This window comes from Eptesicus fuscus, chromosome 8 (genome assembly GCF_027574615.1).
Source record: "Eptesicus fuscus isolate TK198812 chromosome 8, DD_ASM_mEF_20220401, whole genome shotgun sequence".
Taxonomy (NCBI): Eukaryota; Metazoa; Chordata; class Mammalia; order Chiroptera; family Vespertilionidae; genus Eptesicus; species Eptesicus fuscus.
This window is the reverse complement of record NC_072480.1, coordinates 51,091,863-51,112,940: the sequence shown is the minus strand read 5'-3', so window position 1 is coordinate 51,112,940 and position 21,078 is coordinate 51,091,863. Positions and strand designations below refer to the sequence as shown.

Here is a 21,078-nt window from a genome sequence, read left to right as displayed (position 1 = left end):
CACAGAGGATAGAGAAATGTTGACAGATAAGGGGGAGAAAAAAAGGAGGGCACCACGTTGGTTTTGGACTTTGAAGCTGACATTCTACAAAAGAGTGACCAGTTGGAAAAGCACAGGGTCATAAAATGGAGAAGGGGTCTAATTAGAAGGGAGCAAGAAGAGATAAAGAACTATAGCATTTATAAGCCTTAGAAAAAAGGGGAATTAGTGGGTTACACCCTGTGGGAATCCCTCCTTACATGGAAGTTTGTATTTGCTTCTAAAAAATGCACACCCTTTTACTAACAAGTTCTTGTAGTCCATGAATTTTATTCTTCAAACTTCGAGAGGTAAGAACCCACAAGGGTGAGATCCAATCCCTGAAGCCCGTGTTTCAGAACCACTTCCCTAGAGTTACAGACTTAAGTAGGACAGGCTTTGTCTTCTGAATTATTACATACTAGAGGCCCAGTGCATGATTGAATCATGCACGTGTAGGGTCCCCTACACGCTTTCACTTTTCGAGGTGGAGCTTTGTGCCTGTTCGCTGGAGGCTTCTGAAAGGCCTGGTGCCGGAGCAGACAGGCACCCAGCTCCCCCACTTTTGATGGTCCACGGCCGCTGAGGGGGGCTACCCCGCGGACACCTGGCTACCCTGCCGTTGAGAGGCGCAGCTGGGTGTCCGCTGCAGGCCCCCTCAGCGGCCACGGATCTGGCCATTGAGAGGCGCAGGGGGTGGGAGTCCCGCCCCCTGCACCTCTCAACAGCAGGGTAGCCCCCCTCAGTGGCAGCAGATCTGTGCCTCTCAATGGCTGGATAGGCCACCCCAAGTCCCGCCCCCCAGCCTCCCGCCGCCCAATCGTGGGCGTAGTGGAGTGATGGTAATTTACATGTTACTCTATTATTAGATAGGATAGTAAATGGTTTCTCAATATTTTGCCCCTACATAATATACGTAGATCTTCAAATTTTTAACCTGCAGTTGCTATTATCTAATCATCTGCAATTGGCCTCTAAGCAATGGCAACACCCCACTTCCTCTGCCTACTTATGAATTAATTAGGTTAAAAGTATCTGAATTTAAATACCAAACAGATTAGAGTTATAACAGACTACAAATCAGTTTTATAGGTTTAACATTTCAATATCAGCATATCTGACTGTAGATTGAATGAATTTTCTACATGAAATGAGTAATTTACTCCAGCTCTTTCTATTTTCTTATTCCAAATCCTCTAGTTTAGGGCCAAATCCTCTTCATTCAAATTATTCAGGTAGCCCTAGCTGGTTTGGCTCAGTGTATAGAGTGTCAGCCTACAGACTGAAGGTCCCAGGTTCAATTCCAGTCAAGGGCACATGCCTGGGTTGTAGGCTTGATGCCAGTAAGGGATGTGCAGGAGGCAGCCAATCAATGATTCTCTCTCATCATTGATGTTTCTATCTCTCTTTCTCTCTTCCTTCCTCTGTGAAATCAATAAAGATATATTTTTAAAAAATTATCCAGGTAACAAAGAAGGGACAGATAATTCTTAAAAACCTTGGGCGTGAGTGACAAACATTACTTCTGGTCCCATTCCTTTGCCAAGGGCTATTAATGAGGCCACATATAGGACAAAAAGGAGGTGGGCTAGATAATATAGTCCCTGGCTGTGCCTTTGCTATAGAAATGGTAGCATCCTGGAGAACAAATACTGGCTCAATTTGTTGTGGGCTGAACTTTTTCTCCTCAAATTCATGTATTAACTCCTAACCCCCAGTATCCCATAAAGTGACTATATTTTGGCCATAACATTTTTAAAGATGTGGTTAAGGTAAAATGAGGTCAGTAGGATGGTGCTTAATCTAATATGATTAGTGTCCTTATAAGAAAAGGAAATTTGGAAATAGAAAACACAGACACACTTGGAAGACTATGTGAAGACAGAGGAAGAAGATGGCTGTATCTATGAAGCCAAGGAGAGTTCTTGAACATATCCTTCCCTCATAGTTCTCAGAAGGAACCAACTTTTCTGATACCTCGATCTCAGACTTCTAGTCTGCAGAACTGTGAGAAAATAATTTTTTTATTTGTTACCCAGTCTGTGGTACTTTGCTATGGAAAGTCTAGCAAATTAGTATACTTTACATATAAGAGATATGACAATAATCAAAATATGAATATGTTTCAATTACAATGAGAGAAGGTTGAGTTCTTATTCTAAAAGACAAAAGGACAAAAATACTATTAGATATATTTTAAAAAGATTTCAGCCCTGGCTGGGTAGCTCAGTTGGTTAGAACGTCGTCCCAATATACTAAGGTTTGCACATATGAAAAGCAAACAATGAATGCATAAATAAGTGGAACAACAAATTAAAGTTTCTCTCTTTCTCTCTTTCTCCTTCTATCTCTCACTAAAATCAATCTATAATAATAAAAGAGTAATATGCTAATTAGACCAGACTTCATTCCAGACAAAGCCTGGGCTGTGAGGGAAGCCCGGGTCCCCGTTGCCAGAGGGGAGCCAGTGCTGGCAGCTGGGGGAAGGATGGCCTACTCTAGTATGAATTTCATGCATTGGGCCTCTAGTAAATAAATAAAAGTAAAAATAAAAAGGTTTAAAATATATATACATATATATAATAGATATAACATACATAAAACAGAAATAAATATATATATATAGTGGTATATGCCTAAGAGGAGACTGGTTAACTGGTAGCTATGACACACACTGACCACCAGGGAGCAGACACTCAACACACAGGATTGGAAACATGGAACAGACTGATGAATCTCAGAGGGAAGTGGGAAGGGGGAGGGTGGGAACAGATTAACCAAAGATCTTATATTCATACCAGAGGCCTAGTGCATGGATTTGTGCCCAGTGGGGTCCCTCAGCCTGGCCTTCAGGGATCAGGCTGAACTGCTCTCTGACCTTCCCCCAAGGGGTCCTGGATTGCGAGAGGGTGCAGGCCAGGCTGAGGGACCCCACTGGTGCATGAATCCGTGCACCAGACCTCTAGTATATATATATATAGTTTATACATTGTATTTTTATAAAAATTCAATTTTGAATGTCAAAGAATAATGCATTATATCTTATCCTGGCCAGAAGGATTACATAAACCCCTTACTATCATCAGAATGTAGTAGTCACATATAGGGCAAAGAAGCCTACTCCATGAACACATAGTGATCCCCAAATCCATCTTAAGGTTTGTATCTTTCTGAGTAGGTTAACCTCTCATCTGAAAAACCTGTATTGACCTCACCTGAAGCTGTTGCTTTTCGATGGACGGCAAGTCTCAAGATCTCTATGAGGAGTCATCTGGATAGAAAAAGAGGAAACACTTTCAAAAATTATAATAGAAGGAATTATTTCATTATGTAGGCAGTGGAGAATCTGAAGGCTTCTGAAAGGGCTGAAGAGATAACCCAGAACTGAAACAACAAGAGACTTCTACCTTTGCCTCTTCCTGAGAGGTAAACAGATGTAATGGTGTTCCTGCATCCCAGGCCTTTGTCAATGAAAAGAAGCAAAAAACCCAGGTACTTTGATTTTCAATATCTTGCTGACACTGGAGACTGGGAAATAAAATATGTAAATCCCTCTAGCATTGCCCAATGAAGAGGAGAGAAAAAATTAGCAATAGAACAGTCCTCCTCTCTTACTTTTTGGCATCCATTCTCACCATTTTACCCCTGTTTAACAACAATATGCTTTCACCTGACATGGGTCAACTATCTCTCATATAAAAAAAGACACCCTTGTTCCCTCTCTCCTTTCTTCCCTCCTCACCCCCACCCCCCACCCCCCACAATGAGAGCACAAAGCTCCGTTAGTCATTGCAATAATCACAAGTTTAAGATCTCCATGTGATAATTTTCCCCATGAGGTTCAGATGTGGCTACTTTTATTTTCATGATCTCTGAACTTGTAAGTCATTTAATCATTTCCAACATTCCTCATCCAAAGTAATAGAATGGAAAAGGAGAAAAATACTGAAAATTGGTTAATATATGTAGCTACATAATAAATTTATGTATAGAAGACACAGTCTTATTTTTCTAACTGGTCATGTAGCCATCTTAGATAGTTATCATTGGGATTAGAGACCAATCACCATAGCCAGCAAAGAAATGCCCTTCTTAATATTTTCTCCAGTGACACAAAAGTGCCCCAATTGCCTAGGAGACCTTTTCAACCTCATGCTTAATAGGACCATTGTGGAATAGATTCCTTTCTTGGGAATCTATACAGGGATAAGCAAAAGTAAGTTTACAGTTATTTGTATGAAAAAAATATATATACAATCCTATCTAATAAAGAGGGAATATACTAATTGGCCCGCACGCTGTTGCAAAGATGGCGGCACCCACAGCCAATAAGGAGAGAGTATGCTAATTGACTGCCACACCCTCAAAGATGGCAGCACCCACAGCCAATAAGGAGGGAATATGCTAATTGACTGTCACACCTTCAAAGATGGTGGCACCCACAGCCAATAAGGAGAGAATATGCTAATTGACTGCCAAACCCTCAAAGATGGCAGCACCCACAGCCAATAAGGAGGGAATATGCTAATTGACTGCCACACTCTCAAAGATGGCAGCACCCACAGCCAATAAGGAGGGAATATGCTAATTGACTGACACGCCCTCAAAGATCATGGCACCCACAGCCACAAGATGGTGGCGCCCCATCCCCTCAGCCCCGCCAGTGCAGCAGGTGGGTGGCAAGGCTGGGCCTGCCTGCCTCCAGAGTCCTCCAGTCCCCTCAGCCCCCAGCTTCCCAGGGCCACCCAAGGCTCAGGTAACCAGGGCCAGTTGAGGCTTGCACTTCCGGCAGTGGCAGCAGCAGAGGTGTGATGGGGTCGTCACCTTCCCCTGATCACCAGGTCACCTCCCACCCCTGAGGGCTCCCAGACAGTGAGAGGAGGCAGGCCATGCTGAGGGACGCCCCTCCAGTGCATGAATTTTCATGCATTGGGCCTCTAGCACAAAAATAAATAATAATATAAGAATAAACTCTGTTTCATGCACTCACAACTGTAAACCTACTTTTGCCCACCCCTGTATATCTTTAACAGCACAGTATAAAGTTCAGGTGGTTATTATTTACAATGGCAAGACTGTGAGAGGGGCCACTGCCATTTCTGCTCCGCAGTTTCTTGAATTGTGTAGTCTGCCTTCATGAGAACATTATGATATTTTGGTTACTGGTACATTTAGATATGAGAACTCAAAACCAGAGTGTATTTTTCCCTTTATGAAATCATAACTGAGTATTTTGTTGGCCATTGCACTATCTTTTTAGGCCGTCAGCTTCTGAAAAGAAGAATGGCTATCAGTAGAAAAAGGCTTGGCTTTTCTTTATTATACAGTACTTAGAAGCCTGGTGCATGAAATTCGTGCATGGGGTGGGGGGGGTGTCCCTCAGGCCAGCCTGCACCCTCTCCAATCTGGGACCCCTCGAGGGATGTCTGACCGCCCGTTTAGGCCCAGTGGGATCGGGCCTAAACGGGCGGTCGGACATCCCTCTCACAATCCATGATTGCTGGCTCCCAACTGCCCTCGCCTGCAGGCCTTGTCCCCCCTCAATTGCCTTCCCCTGCAGGCCTGGTCCCCCCCAACTGCTCTCCCCTGCAGGCCTTCCCCCCGCCCCAACTGCTCTCCTCTGCCGACCTGGTCACCCCCAATGGCCCTCCTCTGCTGGCCTGGTCACCCCTAACTTCCCACAACTGCCCTCCCCTGCAGGCCATCTTATGGCGGCCATCTTGTGTCCACATGGGGGTGGCCATCTTATATCTTGGAGTGATGGTCAATTTGCATATTACTCTTTTATTAGGTAGGATGTGCTGTGATTCTCCTTTGGTGCTGTCCTAAAATGACCTATAGTATTTTGGCACTTTGAACAACATTGAATTTGTAATGCCATAAAGACAAAATGGCACTTCTCTCTCTCTTTCTCTTTCTCTCTTTTGTAAGACAGTCCATTACTGTGACTGTCACTATTACAGAGCCTTCTTTTGCACCAGGTCTCAGAAAAAAAAAAAAAAAAAAAGAATGGGTTTGCCTATCAATTTATTAAGATTCCTAATAAAAGTTACACAGCAAATGGTCAGAACAGCAGACCAAACTACAGCATGTGTTGCTTCCAAAATCCAAAACAAATATTGTGCCTCTTTCCTAGTGGTATGCAGCACAAAGTAAAGCATCTTTTCTTTTCTATTGAGAAAGAATGCTCAATATTCTCCACCATTAAAATCCTAGAAAATGCACTAAAGTGACAGGTTCCTGAATATTTCTCATGGTTTCCTCCTGCACTTTAGTTCCAGCACACACATATCTATCTAACTTGGGCTTCTAGGGCACCTAATACATCCTGTTCACCAGATCCAATGTCACATCATTAATATAGTAGTGTCATTTAATATGGGATGTCTAAATAATCAAGGTCCAAGATTATATAATGCTACATAGATGCAGAGTTAAACTAGTCCTGGGGAATAAGTATTAAGTTGGATTTCTGACCCTGTCACTGTTTGTGATATATATATATATTTTTTTGGACTGGCATAAATAGAACGAATTTTCCAGATCCCAATAGTTACCAAGTGCCAGGGGAATATACTGATTTACTTTATCAAAGATCCTGCATCTCTGTCCTCAACTGCAATTACAGGTACTATCTGACTGCAAGATCCATTTGGTTTTTCACAAAACAGATAATGGAAAGGGCTATTTAATAAGAACATCATTTCTGTGTCTCTCAAGTCTTTGAAGGCATTGCCTGAAATTTTCTAAGAATGTGGAATTGCTTTGATTTACTCTTTTGATATGGATGGATAATCCTAGGGGTTAAACTTGGCTCTTTCAGGATTAATAGCCCTCACTTCATGAGTCAGGAAGCCAAGATTATGCCCTTTGAGAAATGTGACTATTTCAACGTTTCCTTCAAGAATTCAAGAGGTAACTTCAGATAATGTTGGCAGTCTTATCTGGACTTCTATGAGATAAGCCCAAACTTGACATTTTGGCTGCCCAAGGAGTAAGGACCATTTAGAATGACTATCAAAAAATATACAAAATATGAGTATATTTGTTTTCTAGTACACAGTCCCCCTAATAAATGGGCACAGTTCCCTTTAGTGATCATTGAATATATCATGTAAATGTTGTAAGTTCTTTCTTAAGAATAGTGGTTCTTAAACTGTATCATGAATCAGGATCATCTGGAAGCCTTTTTAAAGGACAGATTTCTTAGCTCCAAATCTGAGTTTCTGACATATTTAGTCTGTGATATGCCCCAATGTATTTGCATTTATAATAAGTTCCCAGGTGATGCTGCTGCTGCTGGACAAGGGTGTATACTTTGATAACTACTGCTTAACAAATTCAAATTTTCCTTTAGTCATTGGGGTTCTGGATATATTAATTTCCTTAAATCTGAAAACTGAAGGAAAGCTCCTAGCTTTTGATTTGAAGTTTCTAAAAGGAGGGTAACTTAAATGTCTTTCCTAGTTATCAGGACTTTGGATTTTACCATTGCATAGATAAAATATACTTTAGTACATGCCCATCTCATTTATTACTGAGGACCGAGTACTCAATTCACCACATACACAATCCCTGCAATTCAAAATGTACTTCTCTCTAGTTCATGAATAGTATGCCCATGTGAGGTGTCTGGGGAAGAGAGACTTTATTTGATTTTGAGTAAATTTTTCCAATGTGCCCATAAAATAACGCTAAATAATATAATTTCTGTATAGCAAATGTTCTTAGTTATATCTAATGTGTATTCCTTTATAATTGTAATAAAGCAAAGAAAGCTCTCATACTTTTCTTACTACAGAGGCATCAAGTTAGTTCTCAAACTCTGAGCAAAGCTCAGGGATTTAAATGTGGTAGTACACCAATGTTAAAGCATATACTATCTTTTAAAAGAGTCCAAAATATATTTAGACTCTCTATATTGTGATTATATTAGGGATGTGTTGATTATTAGAAAGTATGCTAAGTTTTTTAAAGCTGGTATTGTTTTATCATTTTAATTATGAATTTAATTATTAATTTTATAACAAAAAAGAACTTCAAACATGTAAAACTAATATTTCATGGATTTAGAAGAGCTAATATAAAATTATAAATCAGAGGGAAGTGGGGCACGAAGAGATGAACCAAAGAATTTATATGCATATATGCATAACCTATGGACAATAGAGCTGTGGAGACCTGTGGAGTGGCCGGAGCAGGCGTAGAGCAGGTCAGTGGGGGGATAAGGGGACATCTGTAATACTTTCCACAATAAAGTAAATTTAAAATGAATAAAATAAAATTATAAGTCAAACTTAAAAATTAAATGTAGTATTATAAATAAGAAAAACATATATTTATTTCTGAAAATTAACAGGATGAGTATATACTTCTAGGTCATAAAAACTGATATGTATCAAAGACATATGATATTTGCTTCTCAAGAATAACTCTATGTAAAACACATCTGAATTTCTGAAGAGAGCTATTTTATATCTGGAGCAGTAAGCATTTTCAGAATTCTGAAGATGGGATTGCAGTTTATCATATTTTTGAAAGGGGTTTAAATTATTTTATAGAAAGGTTTATGTAAATACTCAGTAAAAAAATTGGATTTCTATATTTCTCTTTGTAGTTCAAAGTTGAATAAGGTAAGAATGAAATGCCAAAGAACCTTAAAAAGAAACCTTAAAATTCCAGTAAGAAAAATTGTCTTTTTGTACCTCTCTTCAAGGTAAACCTTCATGCACTAAAAAGACATCACACCCTGGGGGCTATTTGACAGATGAGTAGAAGGCTGCCAAGTGGAGAGAATATCACTTCAAAATAAGATCTCAAAAAAATAAAACTCTTAAATGTACAAGTAGACTCTTCAGAAGACCCCAATCATAGGAACAGTTCACACAATAAAAAATAAAACATAAAACTGAAGGTAAGCAAATATAAATCTAATGAAATTCATTTTGGCAAAGAAATAGAATGAAGCACATTAGCATCTTCAAATTACATTTGCTTCTTAGCAATCATCCCTGTATCGGATGGCACTAAACCTAGGTAACCTAATGTTTCCATAGAGCTAGCTACTCATTACCTGTAGCACTTTAAAAGACAAAACCCATAATAGCCTAAAGCTCAAAGTGTTAAAAGCTGACTTTTCAATTACCTCCATTTCCTCCAACACTTAAATCAATTTTTGGAGACAATTAGAGTGTCTGGTACTAACATATATACTTATTTTCTATTTCTAGAAGTTTATATAATCAGTGGTGGGTTTTTTTTATTACTGTACAATTTGGATGACAGTATTGATCTGGATTTCATTCTGTATATAAAGAACTCAAGAACGCTCATGTTATAAATTCTACTTTTACCTGCAAGCAGCACCATTTCCCTTTGTTATTATCCTTGTTATTATAAACAACAACATTCTTTTAGGGTTCACCTCACTCTATCCTTGTTGTTCTATTGGAGGCCTTAAAAAATGACACTCACATTAACTGACCACTTAGTTCAACAAGAGACCATATGGGCCAGGTGGGCTCTTATGTAGAATTTTTAAATTTATTTTTTTCAGTTGTAAATTGTATTTGGAGATGTAGCTAAAATGTTTTGTGTCCCATATGCCTGCTTCCTCTGACCGTGTTTCTGGGTATAGAAAGAAGGCTACCTGAGATAATCAAAACAACACACTGAAAAGTAGATACTAGAGATGAAGAGAAAAATATCTTGAAGGTATTTAAATCCATTATTCCATTCATCCCTGAGATCCCCAGATTTGTCCGTTCTGAGGTTCTACATAAGCTAGTTTGAATTTATTTTACTTGCAACCCTAAAGATAGCCAGAGAGAAAAAACTGGGTTGAGATATTTTATTTGGCATTGCATTAGTTTTGTATTTCTACTAGAACACATAAACATGAACTTACTGTCCGATATTGACACATTTCAATTATCTCATAGTTCTGGGGGGTCAGAAGTCAGTGATTTGGTCACATTGGCTACAAACAAGGTGTCATCATGCTGCATTTCTTTCTGGAAGCTCTCTAGGAGATGTGTTTTCTTGCCTTTTCAGTTTCCAGAAGCTGCCGACATTCCTTAGCTTGTTGACTTATTTCATCTTCAAAGCTAGAAAGGGCTGATGGAATCTTTCTCACATGCATCATTTTGAACTTTTGTTTTCCTCTCCCACATTTAATGGCCCTTATGGTTATATTGGACCCACTCAGATAATACAGGGCAATCTCCCCATCTCAAGGTCACCTAATTATCAATTTTAATTTTATCTGCTACCTTACCATTTTACATGTAACAAAACATATTAACACATTTCAGGGATTAAGGCATGGATACCTTTTGGAAGCTATTATTCTTATTACCACAAGGAACAAATTTCAAAACAACAGGAAGTAATATAAACAGTTTTATATCCATTTATAATTTTTCTCATTATTAATATTTAAAAAGAAATCAGATGAATATGTAATGTAACATTGTAGAAATTTACATTAACCACTAACCCTATCTAATAATAGAGTAATATGCAAATTAACCATCACTCCGCGACAAAATGGCGGCCCCCATAGCCACAAGATGGCGGCGCCCAGTCCCTTCAGCCCCGCTGCTGGAGTGTCTGGCCTGTCCGACCAACAAACAGAGCCCGAAGAGCAGGGCATGGCAGCTTCCTTAGCGTGGCAGCGGAGAAGCCCCAGGCCCTGCAAACAGAGCCCAGACAGCAGGGCATGGAGGCTTCCTTAGACCAGAGGCAGCGGGAACACCCCCAGACCCAGCAGACAGAGCTGAAACAGCAGGGCTTGGGGGCTTCCTTAGCAAGGTGGCAGTGGGAACACCCCCACGCCCTGCAGACAGAGCCCAGACAACAGGGCATGGAGGCTTCCTTAGTGTATCTGTATCGGCGAAGCCCCCAGGACTGGCAGACAGAGCACATTGCAGGGCATTGGGGCTTCCTTTGCTTGGCGCATGGCAGCAGCACGCAGAGAGCAGACAGCAGGGCATGGGGGCTTCATCTCCATGGCTGCAGAGAGCAGAGAACCATGGGGAGTGGGCCTAAGACATCAGTAGGACATCCCCTGAGAGCTCCTAGATTGTAGAGGGTGCAGGTTGGGCTGAGGGACCCCCATGCATGAATTTCGTGCACTGGGCCTCTAGTCTATTATAATAAAAGTGTAATATGCTAATTAGACCGGACAGCCAAACGACCTTCTGGATGCCATTCTGGGCGTCCTTTTGGATGAAGCCACCATAGCAGGGGCCAAGGCAGAGGCGGTTAGTAGCGATCAGACAGGCAGGCAAGCAGTTAGGGGTGATCAGACAGTCAGGCAGAGTGGTTAGGAGCAGGCAGGCAGGCAAGTGGTTAGGAGCCAGTGGTCCAGGATTGCAAGAGGGATGTCGACTGCAGGTTTAGGCCTGATCCTACAGGGATCGGGATCAGGCCTAAACTGGCAGTTGGACATCCCCCAAGGGGTCCCAGATTGTGAGACGGTGCAGGCCAGGCTGAGGGACCCGCTCCTCATGCACGAATTTTGTGCACCAGGCCTTTAATCCTATATAATAAAAGGCTAATATGCAAATCGACCAAACGGTGGAACGAGCGGTCTCTATGATGCACACTGACCACCAGGGGGCAGATGCTCAATGCAGGAGTTGCCCCCTGGTGGTCAGTGCACTCCCACAGGGGAAGTGCCACTCAGCCAGAAGCAGGGCTCACGGCTGGTGAGCACAGTGCCGGTGGCAGGAACCTCTTCTGCCTCTGCGGCAGTGCTAAGGATGCCCAACTGACATTGGATAGCCGTCAGTCGGATTTCCCCCGAGGGCTCGCGGACTATGAGAGGGTATAGGCTGGGCTGAGGGAACCCCCCCAAGTACACGAATTCCGTGCACCAGGCCTCTGGTTTTATAAAATAAAAGGCTTTATATTTTTTTCCCCTCTATTCTTATACATTTTTCCTGGTGATATTTTCCCTTAATACAATGTGGAAAGTATACAGCATAAAATGCTGATTTAAAATGTTGGGCATAGACAAAATCCTTGAAATTTTCTATTCTTTCCACTCATGCAATGCTTGATTCCCTTCCATGACATCCATTTATATTATTCTCTATTTGAATGCTTCCAGGGATGAAGAGCTCATTATCAGTGAGTTTAATGGCTATCCAAATCCGTGGGCATTCAAGTTTGCCCTCATGGTTGTGCTCCTGTGGCTCTTCATGTTTTCCAATCTTTGGTGACAGAAGGAGAAAGGAATTCTGCATTGATTCCTATATCCAATTTCCCACAGACACAGCAGACTGCATCCCCTGGGAGTCAGTGAGGAAGGCAGGCTCAGGAAGGGGCTGTGCGGTCATCAGCACTGGTCCCATAGTTCTTTGCTCTGTTTCAAGAGGAGAATGCAGAGGACTTCAAGGTAGGCCTTGTGCTTTCATTTTTTTACAACAGGACAAACAGCTTGAATTAGTAAGACTGGGTCTAACTATGACGTGTAGACACTCTTCCTCTATTGTACTATTTGAAACAATATACCTTACAAATATATATTTTAAAGGAAGGTCAAGGTAAATTTACTTTTTTTGATTTATTTTGCTTCCGTGTTAGAACTTGCACACCAACAAAGAAAATACATTTTTTCAGAGTGGTCATAATAGCAAATACAGTCAATGTGTAAGCTCTAAAAAGTTAGCACAAAGTACTATATTATATTATATTGGGAGGAAGCACATAAAGAAGAGGTTTTGGTCCTAGCTGGTTTTGCTCAGTGGACAGAGCGCCGGCCTATGGACTGAAGGGTCCCAGGTTCAATTCTGGTCAAGGGCACATGCCTGGGTTGAGGGTTCCATCCCCAGTAGGAGGCATGCAGGAGGCAGCCGATCAATGATTCTCTCTCATCATTGATGTTTCTATCTCTACCTCTCCCTGCCTCTCTGACATCAATAAATATATATATATTAACAAAAAGAGATGTTTTTTTTTTATTTTTAAAATGATATATTGATGTCATGTAACCTATAAATCCAACACTGACTATTTAAAATATTCATAAATGTATTTCTATCTCATCAGGAATCTGAAAGTCTATAGAAATATATATAACAAAATTGAAACAGTTGCTCTTTTGATATACTACAACATAAAATAAAATAAAAAAACCACCCCCACTGCCATTTCAGAAAATATTTTTAAAAGTTGAATGTGTCTATCATAGCCCCAATAAAACAAAAATAACTAGATCTGATACCAATATTTGAGAGCTGATCTCAGGGACTGGGCTTTGATTTAGGAGCATCAAACTCTAGATCTTAGTTCTGAATTAGCCAATTAAATCCAGTGACTTTTGTAGTTTAAATAATAGGCTTTGTAGTACAACTATATTTGCTAATTATCAAGGATACTGTTTTCTCCTCCTTTCCATTGGTTCCCATTAGAATATTTACCTATTTGTTGAATGCCTTTATTCTTGTATAACACACACAGACACACACACACCCCACAGGAACACATTTTTTAAAAACAAACAATTTAACATGGGATTCTTACTAGTAAACTAGGCACTATTGATATGTGGAGCCAAATAATTATTTCCTAAGGATAGAGAGGAGGCTGTCCTGTGCATTGTAGCATGTTTTGCAGCATTTCAGGCCTCTACCCACTAGATTCAGTGGCAATCTATGGCCACTTGTGACAACCAAAAATGTCTTCAGATATTACCAAATGTTGCCTGGGGAGCAAAATCAATTATTGATTTCAGAGTAATATCTGTAAATATTTTGCTATATGAAAAATGGGAAATATTCTGATATAGATAAAAATAGCACAAGTCTTTTAACTCCTTGTAATATCTATACTAATAAAATGGTAATATGCTAATTAGGCCAGGAGACCTTCCAGACGTCCTTCTGGACAAAGCCATGGTGGCGGGGCTGAAGGAGAGGCAGTTAGGGACAATCAAGCCAGGAGGGGAGGGCAGTTGGGGGTGATCAGGCTGGCGGGGGGGGGGGCAGTTGGGGGTGAGCAGGCTGGTAGGGGGGGCAGTTGGGGGTGATCATGCCGGCAGGGGGCAATTTGGGGTGAGCAGGTTGGCAGGGTGCAGTTGAGGGCGAACAGGCCAGCAGGGGGGGCCAGTTGGGGCGAGCAGGCTGGCAGAGGGGGGCAGTTGAGGGCTAGCAGGCCAGAAGGGGGGGCCAGTTGGGGGCCTGCAGGCAGAGTGGTTAGGGGCAATCAGGCAGGCAGGCAGGTGAGCAGTTAGGAGCCAGCAGTCCCAGATTGCGAGGGGGATGTCCGACTGCCGGTTTAGACCCGATCCTGTGGGTTTAGGCCCAAAACTGGGCCTAAACCGGCAGTCAGACATCCCCCAAGGGGTCCCAGATTGGAGAGGGTGCAGGCCAGGCTGAGGAACGCCTCCCCCCACCAGTGCACAAATTTCGTGCAACAGGCCACTAGTACTTTATATAAAGTACAATGATTTAGTGTCCTTTTTATTTCTGGTTGTGCATTTTCTCTTTACTGAACTAAGCGATATAACCAAATCATAGATTGTTGTATTATTCGCTTTAAAGCTTAATTATCAATTATTCAGTCATTTCTGATACCCAAATAACTATTCTCCTTCTTTATATATAGCTTTGGATAAAAATGCTTATATTTTTAGGTTTTGTTATTTTAAATATAGAACATTAACTGCGTACTTATCATGGGCCAGGACCATATCGTTTATATGGTAAGCGGTTGCATGTATTGTTACATTTAAGCTTCTCCATATCCCTATTTCTAGGTATCCTTATTTTCTGTAATTTGGAATGCAGCTGAAGCCCTGAAATGAATTATCTTTGACAAGGTCTCACAGCTTCCTAATGCCAGGATACAGATTTGTAGCAAGCCTAATACTATGTCAGAGTTGGCTATATTTCCACTTAAATTTTATCCACTGCACACATGCTTTTCTCCCCAAGACAGTGAACGCCATGGGCACAGGGATGATGGATCTTCTTAATCAACTCTCTTCTTCCTCACTTGCCAACCCCAGCATCTTGCATACAGGCCCCACTGAATTCAACTAATGTCCTGTAGCCACGAGTTACTTTGTATTTTTCGGTCTCCAGACCCCAGATATAATATTTTTCACCTTAGCCTCTTCACATTTCCACACTGGAGTCAAGAGACAAAACCCACTGAATTTTGACAGCACAGCTTGGGTATGTTGTAATTTTAATTTTGTGGTTCTCTCTACTGTTGGCCTTTCTCTTCCACGCTGCAGTTCTTGCTGTTTTTAATAAACGCACATTGGTCTGCTGTGCATTTTAATCATGCATATGGAAAACACCAGGTTTCTTATTTTTATAAATATAGTCTCCTTAAAGAAAATTTAAGTAAGCCTTGCTGAAATGATCAGTTGGAAGAGTTTGAAACCCTGGAGAGAAATATGTTGTAAGTAGGATAATACTGCAGCTCTAAATCAGAGACAAAGGAACTCATGTGGTAAGGAGTGAAGTGAGCAGTACCTTGAAGCTTCAAAATTCTGGAGAGGAATTAAATAAAAATTATTGCTAGGAAGGGAAAGGTGTAAATGCACATATGAGTAGCAATAAAGTAATATTTGGCTGAAAGTGACCTGAACAATGAACACGTGATTTCTCATAAGAAGTTCAGAAATAGGCAGAAGCAGGGCTGTTCATAGACTGTATGAAGTCCCCTAGGACCATGGCTTTTTGCATATTTCTTCCTTGTGCCTCCATTGAGTTGGCCACATCCTCTCCTCTACTTTTAAGATAGTGACAGTATTTTCAAACATCACAAACTCCAAGCATCCAAAAAATCATAAAACTATCCAAAAGTAGTGAAGGAGACCCTCAGAGATTCCCAGGTATTATTTGTATATTCTTTTTTGTCACTGTCTTAAAAAATATAGCTTTATAATAAACTAGTGGCCCGGTGCACGAAATTCATGCCCGGGGGAGGGGAGGGGGTGTAGGGGTGTTCCTCAGCCCAGCCTTCACCCTCTCCAATCTAGGATCCCTCAAAGGATGTCTGACTTCCGGTTTACAGGGATGGGGCCTAAACCAGCAATCGGACATCCCTCTCACAATCCGGGACTGCTGGCTCCAGCCACTCACCTGCCTGTCTGCCTGTCTGATTGCCCCTAACCACTCTGCCTGCCAGCCTGCTCACCCCTAAATGCCTCCCCTGCTGGCCTGCTCACCCCCACCTTCTCTCCCTACTGGCCTGCTCACCTCCAACTGCCCCCCTGCTGGCCTGCTCACTCCAAACTGCCCCCCCCGCTGTCCTGATCACCTTCAACTGACCCCCACTGATGGCCTGCTCACCCCCAACTTCCCCCCTGCTGGTATGCTTACCCCAATGGACCATGCCATCCCATCCTGGCCTGATCATCCCCCCAGCGACCCAAGGTCCCAGCCCCTCCTTTTTGTCTTTATCTTTTTCTTTTTTTTTTAGCGCCTCCTTGAGTGGAGGCCAGGGCAGGCTGGAAGCAAGTATCTAGGATTTATTTATCTTCTATAATTGAAACTTTGTAGCCTTGAGCGGAGGCCAGGGCCGGCCAGGGTGGGAAGCTTGGCTTCCTCCATCACTGAGGGCAACCCAAGCCTTCTGCTTCCTCCAGCTCTTGGCTGGCCGCCATCTTGGTTGGATTAATTTGCATACTCGCTTCTGATTGGCTGGTGGGCGTGGCTTGTTGGTGTAGTGGAGTTATGGTTAATTTGCATGTTTCTCTTTTTTTTAATATATTTTATTGATTTTTCACAGAGAGGAAGGGAGAGGGATAGAGAGCTAGAAACATCGATGAGAGAGAGACATCGACCAGCTGCCTCCTGCACCCCCCCAACCGGGGGATGTGCCTGCAACCAATGTACATGCCCTTGACCGGAATCGAACCTGGGACCTTCCAGTCTGCAGGCCGATGCTCTATCCACTGAGCCAAACCGGTTTTGGCATGTTTCTCTTTTATTAGTGTAGATTTTAATACTCACTAAAGCAGGGCCTCCTATCTTTTAAATTGAGGTGACATCGATTAATGAGATTATGTAGGTTTCAAGTGTACATTTACATGATACAAGATCTGTATATTGCACTGTGTGCCCACTGCCCAAAGTCAAATAATCTTCTGTAACCTTACATTTGACCCCCTTTACCCTTTATTGCCCCTCCAATCCTTTAATTCTGGTAACTACCATACTGTTGTCTCTATGAGCTTTTGTTTTTTTCTTGTTTGTTCATTTGTTACTTTCAGTTTTACATACCACATATGAGTGAAATCATATGGTTCCTAACATTTTCTTACTTATTTTTCTTAGCATGATATTCTCAAGGTCCATCCATATTGTCGCAAATGACAGTATTTCATTTTTTTCTTATGGCTGAGTAGTATTCCACTGTACATATGCACTGTATCTTCTTTCTCCAATCATCTATTGAGGGACATTTCGGTTATTTCTATGTCTTGGCCACTGTGCATAATGCTGCAATGAACATAGGGGTACATATATCTGTGTGAATAAATGTGTTCAAATTTTTTGAATAAACTGATAGAGCCACTATGGAAAACAGTTTGAAGGTTGTTTAAAAAAATTAGAATAGGGTTATCATATAGCCCCAGCTTTTGATCATGGAGAAAAATCTTTTACAGAAAACCTAAAATATTCCCATTTATATCCTATTGATTAGAAATTGGTTAGGTGCACACTTTAAACAAATCACTGGCAAAAGAAAATAAGATTACCATAAATGGTTACATAATTTATTTATTCATTAATCAAATGCAGCTTCTACCTCCCCAGAGTACATTATCATTGTGTCACTGATGCAATTAAGGTTCTGTTAGCAAAATAAGAAAGGATAAATTGTTGATGTTAGTCAATCAATATTATTTACCAAATTTGGCAAATTTATTTCAATCTAAAGTGATTAGGAATTAAATATGCAAGCGTTGCTATCTAACGCTGACCTGCAAATAGTGCATCAAATACGGTCTAATTCTATAATATAGGTTGGATTTGGTTCTGGAATTAACCATGGAGTAAAATATCTTATCTACACTAATAAAAGAGAAAAATGATAATTGACATTTTGCTATGCCCACAGCCAATCAGGAGTGATATGCAAATTAAGCTAACAAAGATGGAGGGTAAATTTGCATATGCAGGAGGGGCGGGCTGTGCCTCGCGTTGCTGTAGGGTCCAGTCCACTATGGGGGACCAGGCAGGCCAAGCGGGCAGCGCCTGATGCCACCTGCGGGGTCCAGGCAGCCATCAGGGTCGGGCAGGCCGGGCAGACAGTGCCTGTCACAACATGCGGAGTCCAGGCCACCATCAGGGACTGGGCAGGCCTTGCGGCAGCGCCTGTCACAACTTGCAAAGTGCAGGCAGCCATCGGGGACTGGGCAGGCTGTGTGGGAAGCACCTGACACCACCTGCGGGGTCCAGGCCACCATCGCAGACTGGGCAGGCCAGGTGGACAGTGCCAGACACCGCCCGTGAGGGTCCAGGCAGCCATTGGGGTCGGGCAGGGCTGGCGGGCAGCGCCTAACACTGCCCGTGGGGTCCAGCCTGCCATCGGAAATCAGGCAGCTGTGCTGGATGCCACCCGCGGGATCCAGGCCGCCATCACGGACTGGTGGGCAGCGCCTCAGGCCGCCTGTGGGATCCAGGCCGCCACCGGGTTGGGAAGGCCAGGCGGACAGTGCCGGACGCCGCCCATGGGGTCCAGGCAGTCATCAGGGTCGAGCAGGCCTGGCAGGCTGCGCCTAATGCTGCCCGCGGGGTCCAGGCCACCATCGGGTCGGGTAGGCCTGGCAGACAGTGCCTGATGCTGCCTGCGGGGTCTGGCCGCCATCAGGGACCGGGCAGGCTGGGTGGACAGTGCCTGATGCCACCCGCGGGGTCCAGGCTGCCATCTGGGTCCGGGTAGGCCAGGCGGGCTGAGCCTGACGCTGCCCACTGGGTCAAGGCGGCCATCGGGGACCTGGGTAGGTGGGGGTGGCCAGGGTCTCTGGGATCACTGTCTGCCCCCAGTCCTCCTGTGGACACAGGTGGAGCAGGCCGGGGTTGAACATTTTAATGAAAATGGGATGCCTGTGCCCCAGCCCACTGCGCCCAGTCCCTGGTGAGGAGAGGGCAGTGGGCAGTTAGCAGGCACCAGGGCTTGGAAGGGACTGGGAGCAACCTGCCGGCATGCTACCAGGAAGAGGTGCTGAACCATGATGACACAGAGGGCTGGCTGATAGAGGTGCGCAAGGGTGCAGATGAGGCGGCTCTTGCTGGCGCTGAGCTTGAAAAGCGCAAAGACAGCCTGATGGACGAAATCACCTTTCTGAAGAAGGTGCATGAAGAGGAGATCCCCGAGCTGCAGGCACAGATCCACTAAGCTCAGATCTTTGTGGAAATTGACATGTTCTCCAAGTCCGACCTCTCTGCCACGCTCAAGGACATCGGCGCCCAGTAGGAGAAGCTGGCTGACAAGAACATGCAGAATGGTATAAGAGCTGCTCACCATGCTGACCAAGAGCACTGCCAAGAACACCTATGGGGTGTGCGCCGCCAAGGACGAGGTGTCTGAAAGCCGCTGCCTGCTCAAGGCCAAGACCCTGGAGTTCAAAGCATGCCGGGGCATGAACTAAGCTCTGGGAAAGCAGCTGCAAGAGCTGGAGGATAAGCAGAACTCCGATGTTAGTGCTATGCAGGACACAATCAACAAATCAGAAAATGAGTTGAGAACTACAGAGAGTGAAATGGCATGATATTTAAAAGAATACCAGGACCTCCTCAATGTGGCTTTGGACATTGACATTGCAGCTTGCAGGAAACTCTTGGAAGGTGAGGAGACCCAGCTCAGTTTCACCAGCATGGGAAGCATAGCCAGTGGCTACACCCAGAGTTCCCAGATCTTTGGTTGATCTGCCTAAGGTGGTTTACAGACTAGCTCCTACTTGATGTCCTCTCGCTCCTTCCCTTCTTAATACACCAGCCATGTTCAGGAAGAGCAGATCGAGGTGGAGGAGATCATTGAGGCTGCAAAAGCCGAGGAAGCTAAGGATGAACCCCCTTCTGAAGGAGAAGCTGAAGAGGAGGAGAAGGAGAAGGAAGTGGCTGACGAAGAGGAAGGAGAGGAAGAGGAAGAAGGTGCCAAGGAATAATTTGAGGATGCAAAGGAGGAAGAAGAAGGAGGTGAAGGTGAAGGAGAAGATGCCCGAGAAGCTGAGGATGAGAAGAAAGATGAAGGTGCTGGGGAGGAGCAAGCAACCAAGAAAAGATTGAGCCCCCCTTTCCTTAATTATTTCAGGAATAATCCTCCTGAAACCAGGTCAACCCCGTCACCAACCAAGCAGTTGAGTTCCCAATACTATATGAATTAAGAAGTCAATATATATAACATTCTGAGGTGACTCAGGTTGGACATTAAATGTTGTGCTATGACTTTTCTCCTTATGCAGAGTATCTGTTTGCTTGAAGAGTGGTTTCCTGGCTTGCTGCCAGCCTGTGCATGGTACATGCTTATGAGTTCAGGATCTATGACAATGTGAATAATTCAGATGTTTACAATAAAAACACATGAATACATGAATTCACTGATGTTAATGTTAAACTTCATGGAAAAAATAGTCCTTTGAATCTTTGGTGGTTAGAAATTAAAGACCTCAAATCATGTGCAATAAACAGTAAATAAAGTTACACTGAATGACAAAAGAAAATACATTATGGGCCAGGAAACGTTCAAAGAACTGGGGAACCATTCCCCAATCAGGAAGGGAAGTCACAGGGTGTATATTATTGCTATGAATACAGTATTTCCTACTACTTACAACATATACAATGGAATGTATTAGATGCCTTCCTATCGCATGAAGTATGTATTCTCATAGAGTAATACTGGTACATATGTTATAGTTATGGCAGTATGTCATATCCTATCTATATTAATAAAAGGGTAATATGCTAATTAGTCCATGAGACCTTCCAGAAGTCCTTCCGGACAAAGCCATGGTGGCGGGGCCAAGGCAGAGGCAGTTAGAGGTGATCAGGCCAGGAGGGGAAGGCAGTTGGGGGTGATCAGGCCAGG

General features: G+C 43.0%; 1 pseudogene; it reads left to right on the top strand.

The window, feature by feature from the left end:
• The first annotated feature begins 18,769 nt into the window (after positions 1-18,769).
• Positions 18,770-20,212, top strand: LOC103288334 (neurofilament light polypeptide-like; annotated as a pseudogene).
• The last annotated feature ends 866 nt before the right edge of the window (positions 20,213-21,078 follow it).